The following is a 20468-nucleotide window of genomic DNA, read 5'->3' as shown; positions in this document are numbered from 1 at the left end:
GGCACACGGCAGGGTGGGGAACGGGGGACATGCCTCAGCAGGGGGGCAGCCCAGGCAGCGCGCTCTGCCAACCAGCAACCAACCAGCAACAGATGAAACCCACAATCTGCACTTCACACATACCCAAATGCCTTCTTATAAAGCCATTTTTGTTTCAGGTTCATTTGAATTTACCATTTATCAAGCTTCCATTTAGCCTCATTAATCCCAGCCTATCAAGCTCTTTCAAATGCAAACATAGAAGAGTACCCAGCAACTGCACTTCCCAGTTTATCCTTCTGCTGGAATTATGGAAGGCTACGAAGCAGGAATGCCAACCCACCTGTCTCTTGCTTTTCAACCACCTCCCATGGGATGAAATCAGCTGACTATTCTGGAAAAAAACACACTGATCTCTTTCCCTGCCAACTAGCAACATTCAAGGATAGCAAACAATGTGTTGTGCAGGAGAGAGAGCATTCCTGTGAAAGTCGACGGGAGAGGCAGATAAGCGGCTCCCGGCAGCACCGCTACCTGCATCAGCACGCAGATGCTGTCGCTGGAAGCAGGGGTGGCCAAGCCACCTTTGTCAAAGGCTTTGCATTTCCTACCCAGGCCTCTAGAGCCAGAGATCTCCCAGCTCACCTAATACATGTCAAATGATATACTATTTGTTTGCTTTGTATGGGTATTAAGGATTAGCCTTCCCCAAGCTACTTTTTTTTTTTTTTTCCCCTTGGTGTCTATGTGGCTGTTAACCCCAGTATTGACACAATCCTGTAAAACCTGCAAGGAAAAGGTCCATCGGCAAGAATCGCATCACTCTGAAAGTAACATTTGCCCCAGCTACCAGAGGTGCCAAGGTGTGCTGTCGAGTTCCAGCTCGGTCCAGTATCACCAGTTCTCACTGATGGGCCCTTTCCTGCTTTGCCATGAGACTCGGGGTGTAGCGTTCATTCCTCTCACCTCCCAAACCTTGACAGTGTTTTCCGCTGCCCTTCACCTGTGCTCATTGATTAAGGAAAGTGCAGCGCTACCCCAGAAGCGGGAACTATTCTGATTTCAGTAGGGAAGGTGCAGACAGCCAGTGATTTACATCCATTATCACCAGTCCCTTACGCTGCTGCCAGTGGCAAGGTGAGCTGTGCTCCACACTGAGCCCACTGCCGAGCGGGACCTGGCGTAGGATGGGCTTTCACTTACTCAGAGCTGGAGTCTGCTCCTGGGTACCGTCACTCTCCTGCATCTCCACCCCAGCCAGCAAAGCACCTGGGCTCTGCTGCCTTTTCAGGCATGCCACCTTCAAAAACAAACATTTTAAAAGTATAGTATCTCTACATATATATAAAGAAAAATCATGTTGGACAGCAAAAAGTGACAGTCTACAAATGAACGTGTCCTAAACAAGACTTTGGCAAATGGCACAGCTGGTGTCGACCAGCAGCGGTGCAGGCAGAATGGTGCTGTCGAGATGAATGAGCAAAGGGAGCACATGGAAAGGAGATGAAGAGAGACAAGTAGATTAATAGAAGACGACAGATTTCTAGTAAGATTGTGATAAGCCTCTTTAAACTTCCCTAAAGGGTGAGCCAGCTGGCAAGGCCATCCTAGGAGGTGCTGTAACTCGACTAACAGCCTCGCAAAAAGCCAACAGCTGACCCCTTTCACACATCCCAGCTCACGCCTGCAGCTCTTCAAGCAAGGAGGGCTGAACCTGCTGTGCCTGGATGCTTCTACACTGGCAGTCGCCTGCAGTTACAGCCCTCCTTGCAGAGAAGCCACCAGCCCTGAATTATTTTCAACAAGCAGCAAGGTCGGGCTGACCGTTGGTGCCGGCAGAGCACACCCTCCTGCTCACCCCGGCCCCAGCCAGCTGTACGGCACGTTTCATTGCCCACGCAGGGGCTAATCCTGACCTGTGCTCCCAGCACCGGGCCACCAAGCTGCCAGACACGTCTGGGGAGAGGCATGTCACTCCTAAAAAGGTCTCTGCCAAAGCAGGGACACGGATGGCAAGGCAATGAGCAGGGTCCCTGCATCATGCTTTCACCTCCTTCCCAAATTCAGCTCTGTCGGGGATCCCCAGCAGAGCCAAGTCCTCCAAAAACATTACAGCCCAGTGAGCAGTTTCACCCTCTGAGGAAGAAGAGGAGAGGGCTACCCGCAGGGGAAGGCAAGCTTGGAATGCTGAGGTTTTGTACTTTAAGGGACAATACTTCAAAATCTGCTGGAGGTGGAGTGGACACCATGCACAGGTGTTAACAGAAAGAATTTACCATGTCCCCTTTCCAGCGCCACAACAAAAACCCTGTAGGTATTTGAAGCTGGAGGCATCACCTGAGGCAGCAGACAGTTTCAGGATGAAGAACAGCAGCAGCCAGCTTGTTTGATATCAGGCAAGTTTTTCTTCTTAGGCCAATTAGCTGGTGATATAATTTGCCCACTAAGTTCTCCAAATCATCATTTAGCAGTTTGAAAGGAGACAAGATGAACTGCAGGCCAATTTTCCCTCTCCAGCTCAACGAGTGATTCAAAACGCAGTTAATGATAGTGGTTCATAAGTATCTGACAGAGGATTTGTGAGGGCAATTTATTGCCCCAAAAGAGACTGATCTCTTTCACACCAAAGAAGCTAAGCCTGTGAAGATGTAGGACCTGATTTTGCTATCTTTACAGTCATTAAATACCCAAGAGCTGCCAAACTTGAGCCAGGCATAGGTAAAAGCGAAAAGGAGAAGACCACCCATAAACAGGTTAGGGCAGGTCACAATTAAAACCCACTTGTCACCAGCGGGCAAGCGACCTTTTTAAGGATGGGGATAAGAAAAGAGTAACATCCTTAGAAGACTTTTAGCACAAACCCTGCACTTATGCGAGTTTATGCAAGATAAAAATGAGACATCTTCTCATCCACAAAAGCTTCATTATTTGTCAACCTCAGGCTCCATAACCAGTAAACACTGGTTGATGTTTTTCTTCTTACTGGATGAAATGTGCCTTGAGGCAACAGGCATTTTATTAATTATTAAACCAAGGGAAAATAAGGCTCCAACAAAGTGGCTGCAGAAGCAATGCAGAAGCACCAAGGAGCCGGTACAATTGGTACCAGCGCACTCACACAGAGTCATTTTTCCTGCAACGATGGACTCGACAACAAGACATTGTTAGAAATGGGCAGCCTGGACACGTGGTCTTGATGGCAGAAAGAAGACACGATATCTCAGCATTTCATCACATCCACCATAGATATCTGAAGTTCAACACTTTAAATCTTGTTTTTCTTATGAAATAGTCACTTATGTTTTCCCAGTCAGAAGGAAAGTAAGCTTTCCCCACACACACCCCAGCTTCATGAGAGATCTCAGGACATGATCCAAACCCGATAAAAGTAATGTAATAAGAGTATTCCCAATATCATCCACAGCTTTTGGTCTAACCCACAGCGTAGAGTTTAAAGAAGGAAGGGAAAAACACAAATGAAACAGTATCCTTCACATTCAGGATTTAATGCATTAGATCCTTCACTACGAAAACGATCCCCCTCCGGACTAAATTCAGTTCCAGCCAGAAAAACCCCTTCTGCTTTCTGCCATAACAGCGCTTGGCCCTTCCACCTGGGAAAAAGCAGGGAACAGCAATGGCAGGGCTCGGGACACCGGGTCGGGGAGGCTGGGTCAAGGGGAGAGCTAGGGCAGCCCGGGCCGCCGCTCCCCTGAGGTTCCCTGGGCGTTTGTTAGGACGACTCAGGGATGGGTTTGGGCTTTTATCCAGGTTTGTGAACCCTCTGCTTTCCTTGACAATTTGTGAAAAGCCACTTTTTCTGCTACTCCATTGTAGCTGGAAGCGTCCTCCTCCTCCTCCAGCAGTTATCACAGCACAGCAAAGACCCGTTCATGGTAAGTAAGCCAAGATATAAACATGAACTTGTTGGCTTGTCAACAGAGTCAACCGAAAGCATCGCCACCTGCCACCGCTGCCACCGCAGCCCCTGGGGCTGGGCAAGGGGCTGAAGTTCAGGCTGAAGTTTGCCTGGTCTGCCAGCACCTGGAGGAGACTCTCTCCAAGAAAGACCTTCATCTCACACAGAAACCAGGAACTGCAATCCTGATGCCATTTCAGGAATAACAATGGCTTAACACTTCTGCTACCACCCGGTGTATCTCTCCCACCCTGAAACAGGCCAGAAGGGGAAGGGATCCTAAACGCGATAGGCAAAGCCCATCCACGAACAAACGCAGGAAATTCCCATCTCCAGCGTCCGGGCTCCTGCACGATGCCCCACCGCGCCAACGCGCACCCCAGCCCCGCCAGCGCTCCACGGCGTAACACCTGCCGCGGGGGCTGCCCGCGCCCCCTCCGCGGTTGGCCCCGGCCCGGGGTACCCCCAGCCCCCCCGCGGTCCCTCGCACCCGCCGGGAAGGCAGCGGCCGCGGTGCTCCGGTGCCCCTCGCCAGCCCGCATGCGATCGCGCAGGGCTGGAGTTACCGAAACTCCGCGGCGTGACTGCAGCCGCGGCGGGGACCCCGCTCCGCACCCGCGCAGCGCTCCGCGGGCCTGGCACAGCTCTCCCGCTCCCCTCGCCATCCATCCCCCACCCCCCACCCCGGGGGCCGGGCAGACCCCGCGCCGCTCCCGCAACCCCCGCTCTGCCGCTGCCCCCCGGCCGCGCCAGCCCCGCGCCCCGCTCCGCACTCACCCGCGGCAGCTCCGCGCAGCGCGGCGGGCCCGGCAGGCGGGCGGGCAGGCAGGCAGCGGCGCCGCGCAGCCCCGGCCCCCGCCCGCCTCCGGCTGCGGCCGCAGCTCCGCCCCGGGGAGGTGCCGCGGAGGGGGCGCGGCCGCGGAGGGGGCGCGGAGGGGGCGCGCAGCAGCCCGGCCCCGCCCGGCAGGTGGAGGGCGCGGAGCGCGGCCGCATCCCGGGGGCGCTGCGGGAGCGGCTGCTGCGGGGCGGCCCTTCGGGAAGGGGCGCTGGACCGCGTCGGGGCGGGCGGGGCTGCCTGTGTAGCGGGGTGTGTGTGTGAATAAATAAATAAATAAACAAACAAATAAATAAATAAATGAACCAGTACATAAAAAATTAATAAATAAAAAAAAAGGTCTTCGAGTTTTGGTGGAAGGCTGCGGCTTGGGCACCCTGCAGCAGGGGGATCTGGCCAGGCGCAAGGTGCAGGATGCTGCTGCCCGCGCTGCCATTGGGGGGTCTGCCAAGGGCATCCCGGCTGGAAATCCTTTTGCCCTTCTGCCAGCGTGAATCGCCAAGCCCGGCAGCAGGCTCCCGCTTGCCACAGAACGAGGCCGTGCTAGGGACGGGATCCTGGAGCATTTTTTTAGGAGAAACTCAAAGCCGCCCCCGATGCAACGCAACGTCCCTGTCAGGCTTGTAAAGCCCAGTGAGTGATGCGAGAACGGAGCACCATTCCTGAAGGATGCCTCATGCCCCTTTCACAGGCGGACAAAGGGGCAGATAAGAGTCTTTGCCGGGAGCCAGAGCCAGCCAGCAGCGCTGGGAGAGAAGCCAAGCAGCTCCTGGGCCCACGCTCGCCCTGCACGGCGGGGAGCCCAGCAGGGAGGATTCCTCACGCTGCCGTCAGATGCTGTGTCTGGGATCGGTTGCCTTTTCTGGGGTGAAATAGGTTTCGGAAGGTTGGGAGGATTAATCACCATCGGACCTGTTCCTCCTTGGGAAAGGGCCTCCACCCAGATCTAGCAGATCATCGGGGAGACAGCTCCAGCCATCCAGCTGTGGGGTGTCCTTCGAAGTTGCACTGAAACATTCCAGCTCAACAAGTGCCTTTTGGTTTGAAATGGGACTTGCTCCTTTGAACAGGACAGTGTGGGTGAGTGTTTGCGGGTAAAAAACCTGGATCTTTGCAGTTGTACATGAGTGTGAGAGAGCATCCAGAGTGCGACAGCCTGATGGAGGTGAGAGTTTACCCTGAGGAGAGTCCGGGAGCTCTGTCCAGAATTCACATATTACTGCTGCCACATGGCAGAACCGTGTTGTAAGAGTCACCGAGTGGCACAGAGATGTGCCCTAACTGTACAAACCGATTGCTGCGTTTGTACATGCAAAACTCTGGAAAGCAAAGCTGATGAGAAGAAAATACATCCATGTCCTCCTCTTCACTAGAGTCACAGAGGTGGAGGTGCAGGATGGGAGGAATGGGAAAGTTTTCAACTGAGTTAAGGGTTAGTTACCGATCTGGGACTAGACTTGGCTCCTCACCAGCCAGAGACCTTGGCGGCCCTGGGCTATGCAGGGTGGAGGAGGCTTTCCAAAGCTCGAGTCTAGCAGCTGGAGCCTTAGCCCAGGGCACTGGAGAGCTGAGCAACTTTGGACCAGTCTCTGAAGTCCATAATTCAGTCCTCTGTTTATTTAAAATGTGTTGTAAGCACAGCTGCTTTCTGAGGTACGTATGGTAATGATGGAGGGAGTCACATAAATAAACTGGCTCTGTGCCAGACCAGTGAGTCAGCGTAAAAAGCTGAAACGCATCTTAACAGTTAAAGAATTAAAAAAAAAAAAAAAACAACAAACAAAAAACCCCTCAAACCCCCAAAACCCCCACACCTCATTTTCTGTTCAAATGTGGGCATGAGCATTGTGATTGGGAGGACAAGGACAGCTACCACATCAGCAGGCTCTTGCGGTGAGTGCCAGAGCCCAGGAATGGAGAAGATGGAGACCTTCAGGGCAGCGGGAGGGGTGAGTGCCTCAGAGAGTGCCCGCAGGCATCCACGGCATCCTCATTTTTGCTGGCAAATCAAAGCTCTTGCTTCAGTTGCCAATACAAAAATTTGGAGCTAGAATAGAAATACAGTTTGTTTGTTTTCTAATGCAGTGAATTTTGGCTGTATCAAGTTTTCTTTTTTATTGGGTACAGATTAAAAAGATTACAGAGATCTAGGTTAAGAGGAAGGATATTTCAAGTTTCATAAAAAGCACTACTAAAACATCTAGCATTTCTAAAGATGCAGTTCCTAGTGTCTCCTTCCCGATCCAGTGTTCAATCTGATCTCACAGGTAGTTTTGGACCCTCAAATTCCTTTCTTTAGGAAGTACGCTATTTGCTGGAAAGATTTCACCCAGGTCTAAGAACAGGATTTTTCTCTTGTGCTTTTATAATACTTAAGTTACTCAGCGGTCAGACTAGGTGCTGGCAACCAACTGAATCTTCTGGATTGAAAAAATAAGTAGAAGGCTGCAATGGCTGAAGGACACTGAGCAGACCCTGTAACTCAGATGCACAGAAGGAGCTGCCAGTCTTGGGCTGTGCTGGGAGTTTAAAGATGTAGAAGCGAGGGGACAGTAGAGATCATGTCCTTGTTCTGCAGGTGTACAGAGCACGTGCGCTTGCAATCGCTGCTTCATCGTACACTCACGTGGTGACAGCCTGTCAAAACAGAACAGCTGAGCGTAGGTAGGCTGCAGCGGGAGCCGAGTGCCGGAGGAAGAGCTGTGCCAGCAGCCCCATGCACGAGCTGAAGGTGCTGCAGCCCCGTTTTTCCTCTCTCCAATTTACACTTCCAACTCCTCCATTTTAATTCCCTGGCAAAGTTTTCTTCTCATGATCTTTCAAGGTCTCCTGCAGTATTTCAATCCAGCTAAGAGTTGCTGTCACTAAGAAGCAAGGCTGATGGCAAGCAGGTAGACCACATCCATACTTAAACCTACCGCAAACAAGCAGGAGCCCCTGCAGAGCGGAGGAGCCCTCTACTCTCCGGTGCCTGCGTGGCGGAGCACCGCTGGGCAATGCTCGTGGGCAACATCTGGCAGCACAGCAAGGGCTGGGGAGAAGAAACAAGCCATGAGACAAGAAGTGAAGGCAGAAGTTGGTCATGGTTGGTGAAGACGGGCTGCTTCAAGCACTGGGGCTTTCCCAGGGCAGGAGGTAAAGCTAATGGGGCAGGGGAGGCACGGAGAGCACTGGGAAGGTGTGGGAGATGAGGGTGGGAGATGGAGGTGGGGAAACAGAAGGAAATGGGCAATCTTGCAGTGTTAATGGTGTGGGCAAGAGGTTCCCAACAGAGAGAGTGGGAGGAAATGAGTGGTGGGGTGGTGGCAGGGGAGGAGTGATTCAGCTGTGAGGTGTGGGCTGTCTAGAAGGAAGCAACTAGGAACAAGAAAAGGAAATGATGCTCAAACCAGAGGGTTGCCAGTGGCAAAACACTATCTTAGAGAAAGCCACAAGAGCAAGAGCACTGACATTGATTATTCTCTGTTAAAAACCCAAAGAATTAAACACCGGATTCAAGGGCTTGGAAAGACTGAAGCCATGGGAATGCTCTCAGATATCTTACAGAAGGGCACATGGAATAACTGGGGGCTGACTGAAAAGGAAAATTAGAGGAAGGAAATCAGTAAGAAAAGAGAGGACACCAAAAGAAAGCTGAAAGTAACAGCAGAAATGTGGGACTAAAAGAGACAGAGGGGTAGATCTGGGATATTTGTGCTGATTTCAGTAGAAGGTCATGAGAGAAAATCAAAGATTAGGTGAAGAATAAACCAGGAGGCAAAAAGAGAGGGTGCATAGATCTGGCTCCAGCATGGTACAGCAGAACAAAAAGTGTTGTAGTAAGAGAAGTCAAAAGTAACTCATGTTTCCTTCTTGAGCATCAAATCAGCAAAAAACCAACTTTGCTAAGGCTGGCAGGCGGGGCCTTGACCTCGTGGACCGTTATTCCATCAGCCTTTGGAAAGCCTATGCCAAACCGGGCATGAGCCAGTAAACTGGCACAACGACTTCCCAACAGTCCAACAAGTTATCCAAGTGTATCCTCACTGCTACAGAAAAATTAAGACTTGGGATGGTGCCAATGGCAGTTTGCACGTTGTCAATATACCAAAAGAAGAAAAAAATTGATTAATCAGCCCCCAAGATTTGTACAGTTTACCTTTATCAAATGCTGCCACTCCTCCTCTTTTCTGTAGGCACAAAGGCCAACTCGCTACAAACGAAGCGTTCAGTACCAGCTCCAGCAGCAGCACTCACCCAAAGCGATGCTGCAGCACTAACATCCAGGGCTTTCCCAGGCAGACCACTTGCAGACACAAAAGCCAAGGAGCAGGTTTGGAGAGTAAACCTCTCCAAACGCATAAAGAGCCAAGACCAGGCTGACCTATGAAAAATTTCATGCCTTGACAGGAAAGAAATACTACGGAGTGGTGGGCACAGATCCACAGCTCGCAAGGTTGCAAGTTAAAATCCCTGTGGTTAGGAGCTGGCCGCCTGCCCAGCGCCGAGCGAGCGTGAATCTGCATTGCTGTTATTAGCAGCGTGCTCCTCCTCATCCTCTGCCTCCTGCTGATGGAATGGGCACCCCTCGCCCACCCACTCACCGGTGCCGAGAGCGTTCACGACAGGTACTCCCAGTGCCCTTGCCTTGGGTGAGCGTGCCCGTAGGGTCACTTGAGTGCTTGGCATGAACTCCTATGGGGGCTTGCTTTGCCGGGCGGGGGAGGGGAGGGGAGGATTGCTTTGGTGGTGGTGTCCTCCTCCTAACTCCACACAGACGCTGCAGTAACAAGTGGGAACTACACTGCAGCAGAGCGGAGCCCACCAGAGCAGCGGCAGACCTTCAGTAACAGTGGCTTTAATCTCATAATTAATCCCTACATCTCTTCTAATGCTTGAAGTCCGCTGCTGTGGCCTCCCTCCTGCTGCAGCAGAGCAGAGCAACCTGTGGGGTAGTGCCACCTCCAGCAGTTTCTGGGGGAAGACAACCTGGCCAGCACAGCATCTCTTTCTGCCTATGATTTGGGGGCTGCAAACTTTTGACATTATCACAGCTCTGCATCTTGTTTCTTTGCTCCAGTCCTCAGATGGCAGTTAGTGCCTGTTGCCATCTTCACAGCAGGTTTGGAAGATTAATTAGAAAGGTGAAAACTTTGCATCTGGCTGGAAATTTTGAAGGTCAGAAGTGAGTCTGTTTGACTTGCTATCTTTGTGCTTGTGAGAAGCTTTAGGGGGGAAGATGTTTTAAGGGCTAGATACAACTTACAGTCACAACAAAAAAGCACAGCACACTTCTGGTACTGCACAAGCTCCTTGTGTAACACATTAGCAATAGATGCTGTCTAAGGGAGTTTAAAAGTGACAGCAACTCATGAGGAGGGGAACCTTAAAAAACAGCCTTCAAAAGGACTTTGAATCAGAAGCAAGACCCTCTGGCTACCTGAAAAATCCCTGAGGTCAGTGCTGAAGGCAAAGAAAGGAAGAAAAAGATCACTTTAGGCAAAGCAAGATGCTCCTAAAACATCTCAGCGCTGGACTACTGAAGGATGGTTTAGCTTTCAGATAAGACAGCATTTTATTTGCAACCACATCCACTCTCTTCTCTTGACTGAAAGAATTCATTGCTCCTGGTAGGGTCCTTCAATTTCTCAGTTTCTGGCCTTGAAGAAATCATCCAGCCCATAATTCACTTGTGGAACAGGGGTGACCCTTCACCTACTTTTCACAAAGCTGAATGAGATTTAGAAAACAATTTCTGTGCTCCCCTTCTTCAGCCTGGGGGTCTACACCTCGAGAAAGCAGAGACTTGCACAGACATCCAGAGCAGAGCTGCGCTGGCAAGTTTGGTACATCAGCAACATGGGGTCTACACCACCCTAAGAAACACCTCCAGCACTACACGTTTCCTTAACCCCTGGTTTCTTAAATCTGTTAAAAAAAGTGTATGGAAATAGCCCAGATCAAACAGATCTGGGGATCACAGGAATGTAACAGCGTTATTAAGTCCAGTGGTAAATATAAAGAGCAACACTAATTTTGACAGCAAATGTCATTTTTGCAGAGGATTGTGGTGGTTAGAGGGAAGGTCAGAGCACTACCAGAGGAGAACATGACATTTTCTACCCAGCTCTCACATACCGGCCCCATTAAAGGGCCTTCCACCTTCTATTGGACAGCTGTTGATTGGCAATTAATTAAAACATCCCTTGTGCACTGCCTTTGAAACTCATCAGTGCTTTGTCATTGTCTGTGGCTTTCTCCCCAGTTTAAGCAAATATTGTACGATAATCTGGTTTACACTAAGTGCCCAGAACATTTAGCCACAAAATCCTCTGTGGCATTCAGGTATTTGACAGGCTGAAGTGTTTAAGGGTGTGTCTGGCATTTCTGTTTAGATATACAACTATTCAATGTATTTCTGAATCCAGTCTCTGAAAGAAACTTGTCCTCAGAGCCCTTTGGAATGGAAAAAACAGCGAACAGGTTTCCTGAACCATAAACCAGCCCTCGGTGTGGTCTGGGACTTGCCTCACATAACCCTTGAGATGAACCAGCCACGCTACATCCTGAAGCCCACTCAGCCCCCTGGTTCTGCTGTCTGAGGAGCCTCATCTTCCAGTTTCCAGACAAGCCGGTTCATGGGGACCTTCTCTCCATCCATTCCCACGGCGCTGGTGCTTTCACTCAGGTTTTGCTCCTCGCCCAAGAGCAACCGCACACTGTTGGTTTGCTGGACCAGCACCCCAAGGAGCAGCCCATGAACAGCCAGCATCGCTCCCTTGGTGCCAAGCAACTCCTTACACCAGTGTACCGGCTAGCTGTACCTGGCTGGTCTGACTTCAAAGATGCTCCAAGTTCATCACATCTTGACCATTTGTGAGGCACAAGAGCACAAAGAGACTTTTAATGCTGGAGCTGCTGCTCAGAGCCCTGGGCAGCACACGCGCCTGCCCCATCAGGAAACGGATCCTGACAGTTGATGCATCTTTAATGACGCTGCTCAGCAGAGTACACATTTGATAGCTGAAAGCACAAAAGCCTCACCAGGAGCAGCAATGTCAGAAGCCTTTGTCCATCTTTCAGGGCCATATCTAGTTTCTACAGTTAATGAAAGTCCCCCCATTAATTTTAGCAGGACTGGGCTCAGGGCCTGAGCAGCCACATGCAAGAAAAGCTACAGCTGGGACATACAGCTGCGAGAATCAGGGACCAGGTTGTAGGGATTTTAACACAGACATTCCATGTTTAGAACTTTCTCCTTCATAAGAAGGGTGGCTTTCCTGGTCAGGTGCCCTGATGGTGATGTTACTGTACAGATGCCCGAGACTGTTGCAGCAGCACTCGGATAACCAGGGTTATGCTCTTGGCAGTATTGGAGTCCAGCCCACCACGCATGTCCAGTGTTTCCGAAGGAAACAATGCCTTTGCTCTTTAAATCCATAAATGAACATTTAAACAATCAGCAAATAAGAACAGTGAGAACCAAGCAACACCAGCAGACCCATCAGGAGGCACCAGGAGCTCAGACCTTTATCAAGGTTACCCGACATTAGAAACACAGACTCAAGGTTAAGGTATTTAGCCTTAATTGTATAGTCAGTATTACACAACTCAGCACTAAAAGTAACACTGGGATTTCTTCCCCCCACCTCCCCGAGGCTATTGAGACCTGGTTTAATGCTGTATTGAGACAACGTACCAGAGCAGAACACGCAGAGAACGAGCGCTGTACGTAAATGGTTACAGGAACACACAAGTCACTCCTGCCACCAGCTTGGGGTTTATTTTGTAGCAGCATCCCAGATTTCCCCCTGCTTTGAGCTTTTAGCAAGGCAGAGGAATGCTTTCTTCTTTCTTAGTGAATTCAGCAGTCAGTTTGACCATGGCTCTGCATCTATTGCAGGTCAAGATTTTCCTAATCGCTTTCATATGCATTCCAGTTAACTAGCTTTGTTAATATTATAGAATAAATGAAAGACCATCTTTCCACTGAGATCCTAATGAGTAAATAAAAATCAAGACTATAGCTGTAACAAGAAAAGTTCTGATGACAATGTATACTGTGCTGCAGTATTTACAGTGAGAAAAACTATTTCTAATCAATATTAATTGGAAATTTCCTACTCCAAGAGGTCAAGTGCTTATAAAAGGTCTGGTTGCCCGTTGCACCAGCTAGTCTGGCAACAGATATTACTTTCCTATAAGGTTTGTCTTTCTAATATGTTTTGACACAAGGATGAACTTACGGGAAAAATAAATACTAAAGAAAAAAGGAACAAAGAGCACGATGATGGCTGTTTCACAGGCGAGATCTGGTCTCCTCCGTTTCCTAAGAAATACAGCTAACTTCCTAGTTCCATCTCGGTTTGCCACCCGACCAGGCAGACCGCAGAGGGCTTCACTTAGAGGTTTTTACTGATATCCCGCATCCCCCCTTCCCTGCAGGGCACTACCGCTGCTTGTTTATGGTGACAGAGTTTAACTACACAGTTATTCAACGGCTGTAAAGGTGACTGTACGGATGAAAGTTCACACCACTAGGGATGAGGTTATCAAAACCGAGCCTTTGCCACTGACATTCCATAGACATCTGCAACGTAAATGCCTATTTCGTTTTGAAAGTGTTAGAGGTGTTGACTCATTAGCAAGGACATAAACAGCAAGTTACCACACTGCTCAGGTTCCCAGGAAAATAGAAGTGTAAAAGGGAAGATGGCATTACAGAAAAATAAAATAACATTGGATAAAATGATTACAACGTACATGCAACTTGCATTTAATTTATTTTTTATTTTTTTTTTACTTTCACCCACAGGCAAAGGATTAAAGCCCTAATTTTCAGAATAAGTTCTCTCGCACACTCAGTGCAGAGTCAGTGGTGTAATGACTCAGTGCTGCTTACCAGCAGAAGCTGAACCAGGGACGTGCGGCACTAAACACCCCAAAGGGAAGGGCTCAGCTCACAGCAGGACCTGGCTGCCCCCAGTGCTCACAAGCCTAACTAAACCACCCTAAACCCACCCATTTTCTAAGGGTTTTTGAGAAGGATTATTCTGGAGGAGAAGGAACGAAGGGAGAATTTGTGGTGCTTAATCTCAGCATTCTTAATTTCTTAAGGAGTTAAAATATTTTCATACTCACGAGAAACTCTGCAGATTCTTTACTGAAGAGTTTAGGAAGACTTTTGGGACTGGTGTCTCCCTGGCTGGCTCTCAGCAGGCTGGAGTGCAGACAAGATGTTCCTCAGTTGGATAAGATGCTTTGGCATCCCTGTTAAAAATATTCCCAACGGGCACTTGCAGCGGTTAAAGTGGGTGACTTCTGGGCTGCCTGGTGCTGACAGACCTCCACAGCAAAGTTTGCCAGCTTGAGATGAAGGATCTCAAAACAGCCACCAAAGCCTTCAGGTGTGGTGGATTAAACCACCCAGCTCTTCCTCAGAAGCCTCTACTCAGCATTTCAGGACACTAAAGAACGTAAAACACTATAGCTAAGCTTCTTTGGTAGAGTCTTAAATTTTCTTGGTGATCGTGTTTTGGAGACATACAGAAGGGGAGGCATAAGTGAAGTCACCAGAAATACAGGGTTATATCCAGAAAGTCTCACAGCTGTGGTGAATATTCCCAATGAGTTATTTCCTGGGATGTGCTTTAAATCATGCTCCAAGAAATAATTGTGATACCTCAACTACAGCAGTCTGATGTTATAATATTGGTATTCATATATATATATATATCAAGCAGGTATTCCCATCCCTGACCATGAAGCAGTGGGGGGAAAAAAATAATCCAAATCTGAAATGAAGTAGGAAGTAAGGCTTCCTACAGCAATGCAGAGTGGCTGAAGTCTGCTCCCCCAGAGAGCAACAGAAGCCCTGGCTCATCAGACTGAGTGCTTATAAATCACCTAGTAATGCCCAGTCCTGAAACACCAGCTCTGCTGTGGCGAGGGGCAAAAATCTTGCCTTTTGCTGTACGTGGAAGGTTTGAAGTCCTCAGTCAGGTGTGTGTATACATATAAACATGCATATACACATGGAGTGTGACACAAATTTCAGGTTTGACTTTCTTTAAAAACAAACAAACAGTCACATCTTGCAGCTCTCACGAATGCAGATATCGGGACTCCCTTTGGAAACCAGGCTGCCAGGCTTTGGCCACCTCCTGGCTTGGTGGCATTGTGCCCCAGTATGTGAAGAAAGCCCTGGAAGCTGCCTCTCAGAGCCCAGCCTGAAGCTGGGGAGATGTTGCAGTGCTCCCCTGGGACTGTGAGGGCTGCAGCACTGAGGTGTGCTGTTGGCAGTTTAAAAAATGTGGGAAAAGATATAGAAAAATCCTCTCCTGTCTTTTTTTTTTTAGTAATTCAAGCAGGCAGCTCTTGTCTCATTTTTTAAGACAAGAACTTGAGTTAATAGGTTGTTATAAATTCCTTATTTCTGGAAAGCTGATGCTTTCACTGTCTCCGCTCAACATCGGCACGTAGCAGTGTTAGGAAAGCTGGCATGATTCCTTTTGGCCCTGGCTCATCTATGGCAAGTGGCACTATGGCCTGGGGGATGCCCCATTCAGAGATAACCAAGAGCTCTTGAAGTAACCTTGGACAGGCATGGGACCTGCCCCTGCCGGGGGTGCTGCAGGCACACAGCTGTGGGTTGGCAGGAATCCCAGGTGGAGACACACTGGAGGTGTGTGCCTGGCTGGCCCCAGGCTTGCCCTGGCTATCAGCCTCATTCATCCTCTGACCATCTCAGCCCAGTGCTGCAGGAAACATCTGGTCGCTGCAAATTTAAAAATAACCAAAAAGATCCCTATTCAAGGCTCCAAGTGCTCTAGCCTTGCACACAACGTAACGAAGCCTCAGCAGCATTAACCCCTCAAGAACTCAGCCAGCACCCTTCCACCTCTCCTCCACTGAGGGACTCATTCACCTCCCCTCCTTAAAGTCCAACCAGCCGATGCTGCCCATGACGTGGCCAGAAGGCCATCAAATCACATTTGTGTCACCAAAAACACCCACGATCAGATACATCATTATATATCAAGCCAGCATCCAGAACAGAGGGCACTGGTAGCAGGAAGAGAACTTGAATAGTTCATTTGTGCCCTCTGCAGCGTCCCCCTTTCACAGGCATTCATGCAAGACGACAGTCCCTTCCCTCCAGCAGCGGTGGCCAGCCGTCCCCAGGAAAACTGGCAGGGCCATAAAGGAAAGTGCTCAGGTCACGGGCACGCCTGACTAAACCTGTTCAACCTGAACACTCTGTGTCAGCCCCAGCCTTAACATACCCACACCACCACTAACAGACAGGTCCCTGACCTCCCAGCATCACTTGGCACCAAGCCCATGAGAAACAGGCGCTGGCTTCAGCAGCGCTGCCGAAGCTGTTGCAATAGGGACGTTAATTCTCTGTGGGGCCACCAGGCTGTTGTCCACACTGACAGACCAGTCAAAGCAAGAGGAGAAAAGCAAAGCTACAGCAGCTCTCTGACTTTTTTCCTCCCATTTCATCACCCTTATCCACCTCCAGCGCTCAGCCTGGCCGTACACAGCTACAGCAATAGTGTGGGAGGGTGTCTGGAGGTGAAGATCAACAGCCTCAGGAGAAATAGAGCATCACACAGAAGGCTCCATGCTACATAGTATTTTCAGCCAGCTGCGAGCTGGGAAACAGTCAGTTGCCCTGATGCTGGTGATCGCTGGTGAGATGCTTCCCCTCTCTTCTTCTCTTGGGAACTCTGCTCTGAGGAGCTACAGTAACACTGAGAGACATCATTAAGCCTTCTCTTAATTCAAGAGTTACCAGAACATTGGCTCAGACGTGCCTGCAGCTTTCTTCCCTGTTGCCTTCTGTCTGGAAAAATGTGGTTTATTATCTGGAGTGAACCTCCTTCAGGCAAAGCAGAGGGAGCCTGCAGCCCCAGCAGGGTTTCTGCTGGCAGCTCCGCTCAGCAGGAGCCAGAGGCCAGAAACACCTGCCCAGCAAAAGCACCACTTGACCCCCACCCTCAGCAGCCACCCATCCCACAAAGTTCAAACCGAGCAGGGATTTGAGCCAGAGGTTTAACAGGAGTCAGAGCACTCCTTGGGAGCACCTGGGGTGGGGTGGCCCTGGGGTTACCCCAGTGCAGAAGGAAAAGCAACAAGTGACAGAGAGGACCAGTACCTGCTTTGGATGAAGCAGCCCCTTGCCTACCTCTCCAACAGCAGCCATCAGCAAACACAAATCAAGACCCACAGTTTCTGAGATTACCTCGTTAATAACAAAACCATTGTGAGATAAAGCTGTGATACTCAGCTGCACATCCTACAGACTCATTTCCCACCCCCCAAAACCAATCCCCCAGTGCCAACCCCCTGCCTACCCACACCTCCCCCACTAATTGAGCCAGCCACCCCCTGAGAACTCCAACCCACCAGACCAACTACCCAACACAGGCACAGCTGGGCAGAATCCTTTTATTCTGCAAGGATTTAGAAACGCTCCAATCAAGTATGGCACATAATTACTGCAGTAATGTTATAAAGCAGAGTGGAGGTGGTGAATAACTCATACTGCCTTATTTAGCAGCAGGTGATTAGTTAAGTTGTAAGGGGGGGGTTGTTCTTCATCTTTCCCTTATATGTGAAAAATTCAGTTTGCCTTAAGGCAGCACGGAGGGCAGATACTGACCTAATCCCTCAGCAGCCCAGACCTGACCTGCTGCAAATTTCCACCTCTGCCAAGAGCGCAGAACCACATTCCTTTCCCCAATGCTACAATAGCCCCCAGATCCACTTACCTCCGGGCCCTGCTTAAACCCTGGCTGCAAAACACATTATATAACTGTGAATCAAAAGTTAAATCTGTAAGCCAGCAGGTGAAAATGCTGTAATGCATTGTGCTTGTTTGGCAAGCCCTAAAAAGCGTTGTTAAATATTTTCTATAGTTCCTTCTTTAAAGGTTTACAGTTTTTCCTTCTCCTCCCTTCCCTGCTAGGGTCTTAAATCCTTTCTGCTCAGCAAACACCAATTTTCTTTTGTTCTGCTAGTGCTAAAATTGATATCTCTGTTCATCGCTCTTCCTCCCTTCCCGGTACACCTAATTGGCCGTTATTGCTAATAATGTCGTCAGAGATCTGGGAGGGATACTTAATACTGAAGTACCCCTGGGAATCAGCTCCGGGAGCAACCACGGGCAGAAATAAGTGCTTATTTCTTCTTTCAGCCCTGCAGAAACAGATAGCTTGAAGTAAACTCTCCTCCCTCTATGCTCAGAAGTTTAAGTAAACAATTTGAAGGTCATGTTCTAGAACACAAGTGGCTTCAACACCCTCTTGGTGACACCCTGCTCAGCTGTATTATCCTGAGAGAGAAACACGAGCGTAAATAGTGGCCTTCTCCTCCAAAGAGGTGGGCAAGCGGGTGTCAGCATGCAGCTACGTAGAAAGAGAAAATACAAGTGTATTTATATTGCACCGAAAACTGGGGATGGTGGCTAAGAGTTTGGAAGCAAACTAGCAATGTGCAGACAAGGCTACGGCACATCGTGTCGGGGTGCGGATGAAGGACATTCAGCTGCATGACTCTGCTCCTGCTGAAGTCACTAGCGCTGAATTTCCACCCGGAGAAGATAAATGCTCCCAGGCCCGAGGACTTGATGACAGAAGATGTGCTGGATGGAAGATAAAGGCATGGGGTATCATTGCTAGGATTGTGAAGCCCATGGGATTTACTGGGGTGTTGCAGGGGTGCCATCTGCATGGGTTGCTGCACCCGCGGGCAGGGCAGCTGGTATGGGGGGTCTCCCAGGCTTGTACGAGTGCAAAAATACGCGAACACACCTTTCCAGACCATCCTTCAATTGGATGGCCACAGTGGTGGGCTTGACACTGATGTGCAGGTACTTGGAGGTGGGTGAAAATGTCTCGGAGCGCTCAGGCTCGCACAAGCCTGGGCTGAGACGGGGCATGTGCGCCCGCTGCGAGCTGCTCGGAGGCCAGGCCAAGGGTCACTTCTCTACAAATGTTCTGCTTCCTAAAATGGTTAGTAAAAGTAGCTTAGGCAAAAATGGGAGAGAGTTGTGAAAAGTGGAGAATGTCTTCTGGAGACCTCTGACAACCAAAGGCTTTTCATTCTGTGTTTTCCATGAAATGGTGCTGGAAGGAGGAGAAAGGACAACTTGGGAACATCCCGCGGCTCCCCCCACACCTCACCTGCAGCCAGGTGTGCTGGCTTTGGCTGGGTTGAAGTTAATTGTCTTCCTAGTAGCCGGGATGGGCTGCGTTCTGGATTTGTGCTGAAACCCCCCTTGATGACCCAGGGGTGTTTCGCTACCACTCGGCAGCGCTCGCACAGGGCCAAGGGCTTTGCTGCTCCTCGCCCACCCCACAGCCAGCAGGCTGGGGGCACAAGGAGCTGGGAGGGGGCACGGCCGGGACAGCTGACCCCCACTGAGCCCAGGGACATCCCAGACCGTGTGGCATCACGCTCAGCACGTAGACTGGGGGAAGGCGGAGGAAGGGGGGGACGCTCGGAGTGATGCCGTCGGCCCCCCAGCCCCCGTTACGATGGAGCCCGGCTGTCCCGGGGGTGGCTGAGCCCCGGGCTGCGGTGGGAGCGGGGAATGAACGCCTTGCTGTGCCCCGCTTGCCTGTGCGGCTTTTGCTGCAGCTGTTAAACTGCCTTTAGCTCAGCCCGTCAGCTGTCTCACTTCCACCCTTCCCACCCTCTCCCCCATCCCACCCCGCTGGGGCAGTGAGCAGCCGTGCGGGGTTAGGTGCTGGCCAGGGTTAAACCACGACACCGGGAAGGAGGATACAGCAGGCAGGACTCAGGCTCCCCAGGATTCTCTCCCCAGTCACAAGCAAGGCATTTTGCATTTTATATCCTGCTCCACTCCTATCTAACAGCTTAAAATTTCTTTTTTTAAAAGCTAAATTATTTTTTTTAATCTTTCCATCTAGTCATTTGAGGAAACTTTTTTTCTCTGGAGAAATTATTCTATCTTTATATTCAGTAAGGAAAAAATTAAACATGATTGTATTAATTATGGTTCCTCATTTAACATAAAACTGTAATCAAATGGCTTGTATGTCTAAACAGTTGTCACAGTGGTATTGAGAAATTACGACATTAAAAGCTTGCACTTAAGTTCAAAATGTTTAAATTATACATCTCAAAAGAAGCTGATGCAACATTTAGGGAGCTACAACATTTTTATTTTCAAGTAGAAACACAAAGCAGCAAAACACTTTCAATATATATACTTTTGCTTTAATTTCCAAGTTTCTAGGATGCCTATGAAACAAAACTAGATTTTTATTTTATTGCCTAAATTTAATCTACAGTGCCTTCTTTAAAAAGGAAAGGGCAGTCTGGCTGAGCATCTTCTGACAAAGCCCGCGAAGCAAAAAAACACCAAGGGCATAAAGTCTGCAAGGCTGGAGCAACAGAAATCATCTCTTCTGGCCGGACTTGCCTCACTGGGTTTCTACCAACCTGGTAGGGACTTCTGGTGTCTATGGCTCCAAACAAGTCAGCCTCAGAATTCAGGAATGATTTCCTGAGCCAGAAAACCCTGGAGCATTTCTGTCTGCATTTCAGGAAAAGACTTCCTTCAGTTCAACGGCCTCCTTCCAGAAGGAAGAAAAATAGGAAATTGTCAGTATAGCTGCTCAGAATAAGTGGTGGTAGGTTCCTTCTGTGAGGAATAACAAATCACTGCTTTGGGTTCAAAATCAGAACAGTGGAGTTTTGGGTTGGGTTTGTTTGGGTTTT

At 49.6% G+C, this 20468-nt stretch overlaps 1 protein-coding gene across 1 annotated transcript in view; it reads right to left on the bottom strand.

The window, feature by feature from the left end:
* Positions 1-4791, bottom strand: part of PPP1R16B (protein phosphatase 1 regulatory subunit 16B) — a 60706-nt gene extending 55915 nt beyond the window's left edge. Inside the window, exon 1 of the mRNA XM_055722681.1 lies at positions 4676-4791. The gene's annotated coding sequence lies outside the window, so the exon portion shown is untranslated. The remainder of the gene's footprint in view (positions 1-4675) is intronic.
* Positions 4792-20468: the final 15677 nt, after the last annotated feature.

Source organism: Falco cherrug, chromosome 10 (genome assembly GCF_023634085.1).
Source record: "Falco cherrug isolate bFalChe1 chromosome 10, bFalChe1.pri, whole genome shotgun sequence".
NCBI classification, from domain to species: domain Eukaryota; kingdom Metazoa; phylum Chordata; class Aves; order Falconiformes; family Falconidae; genus Falco; species Falco cherrug.
The sequence above is the reverse complement of the archived record's forward strand: the minus strand, read 5'-3'. Positions and strand labels throughout refer to the sequence as shown.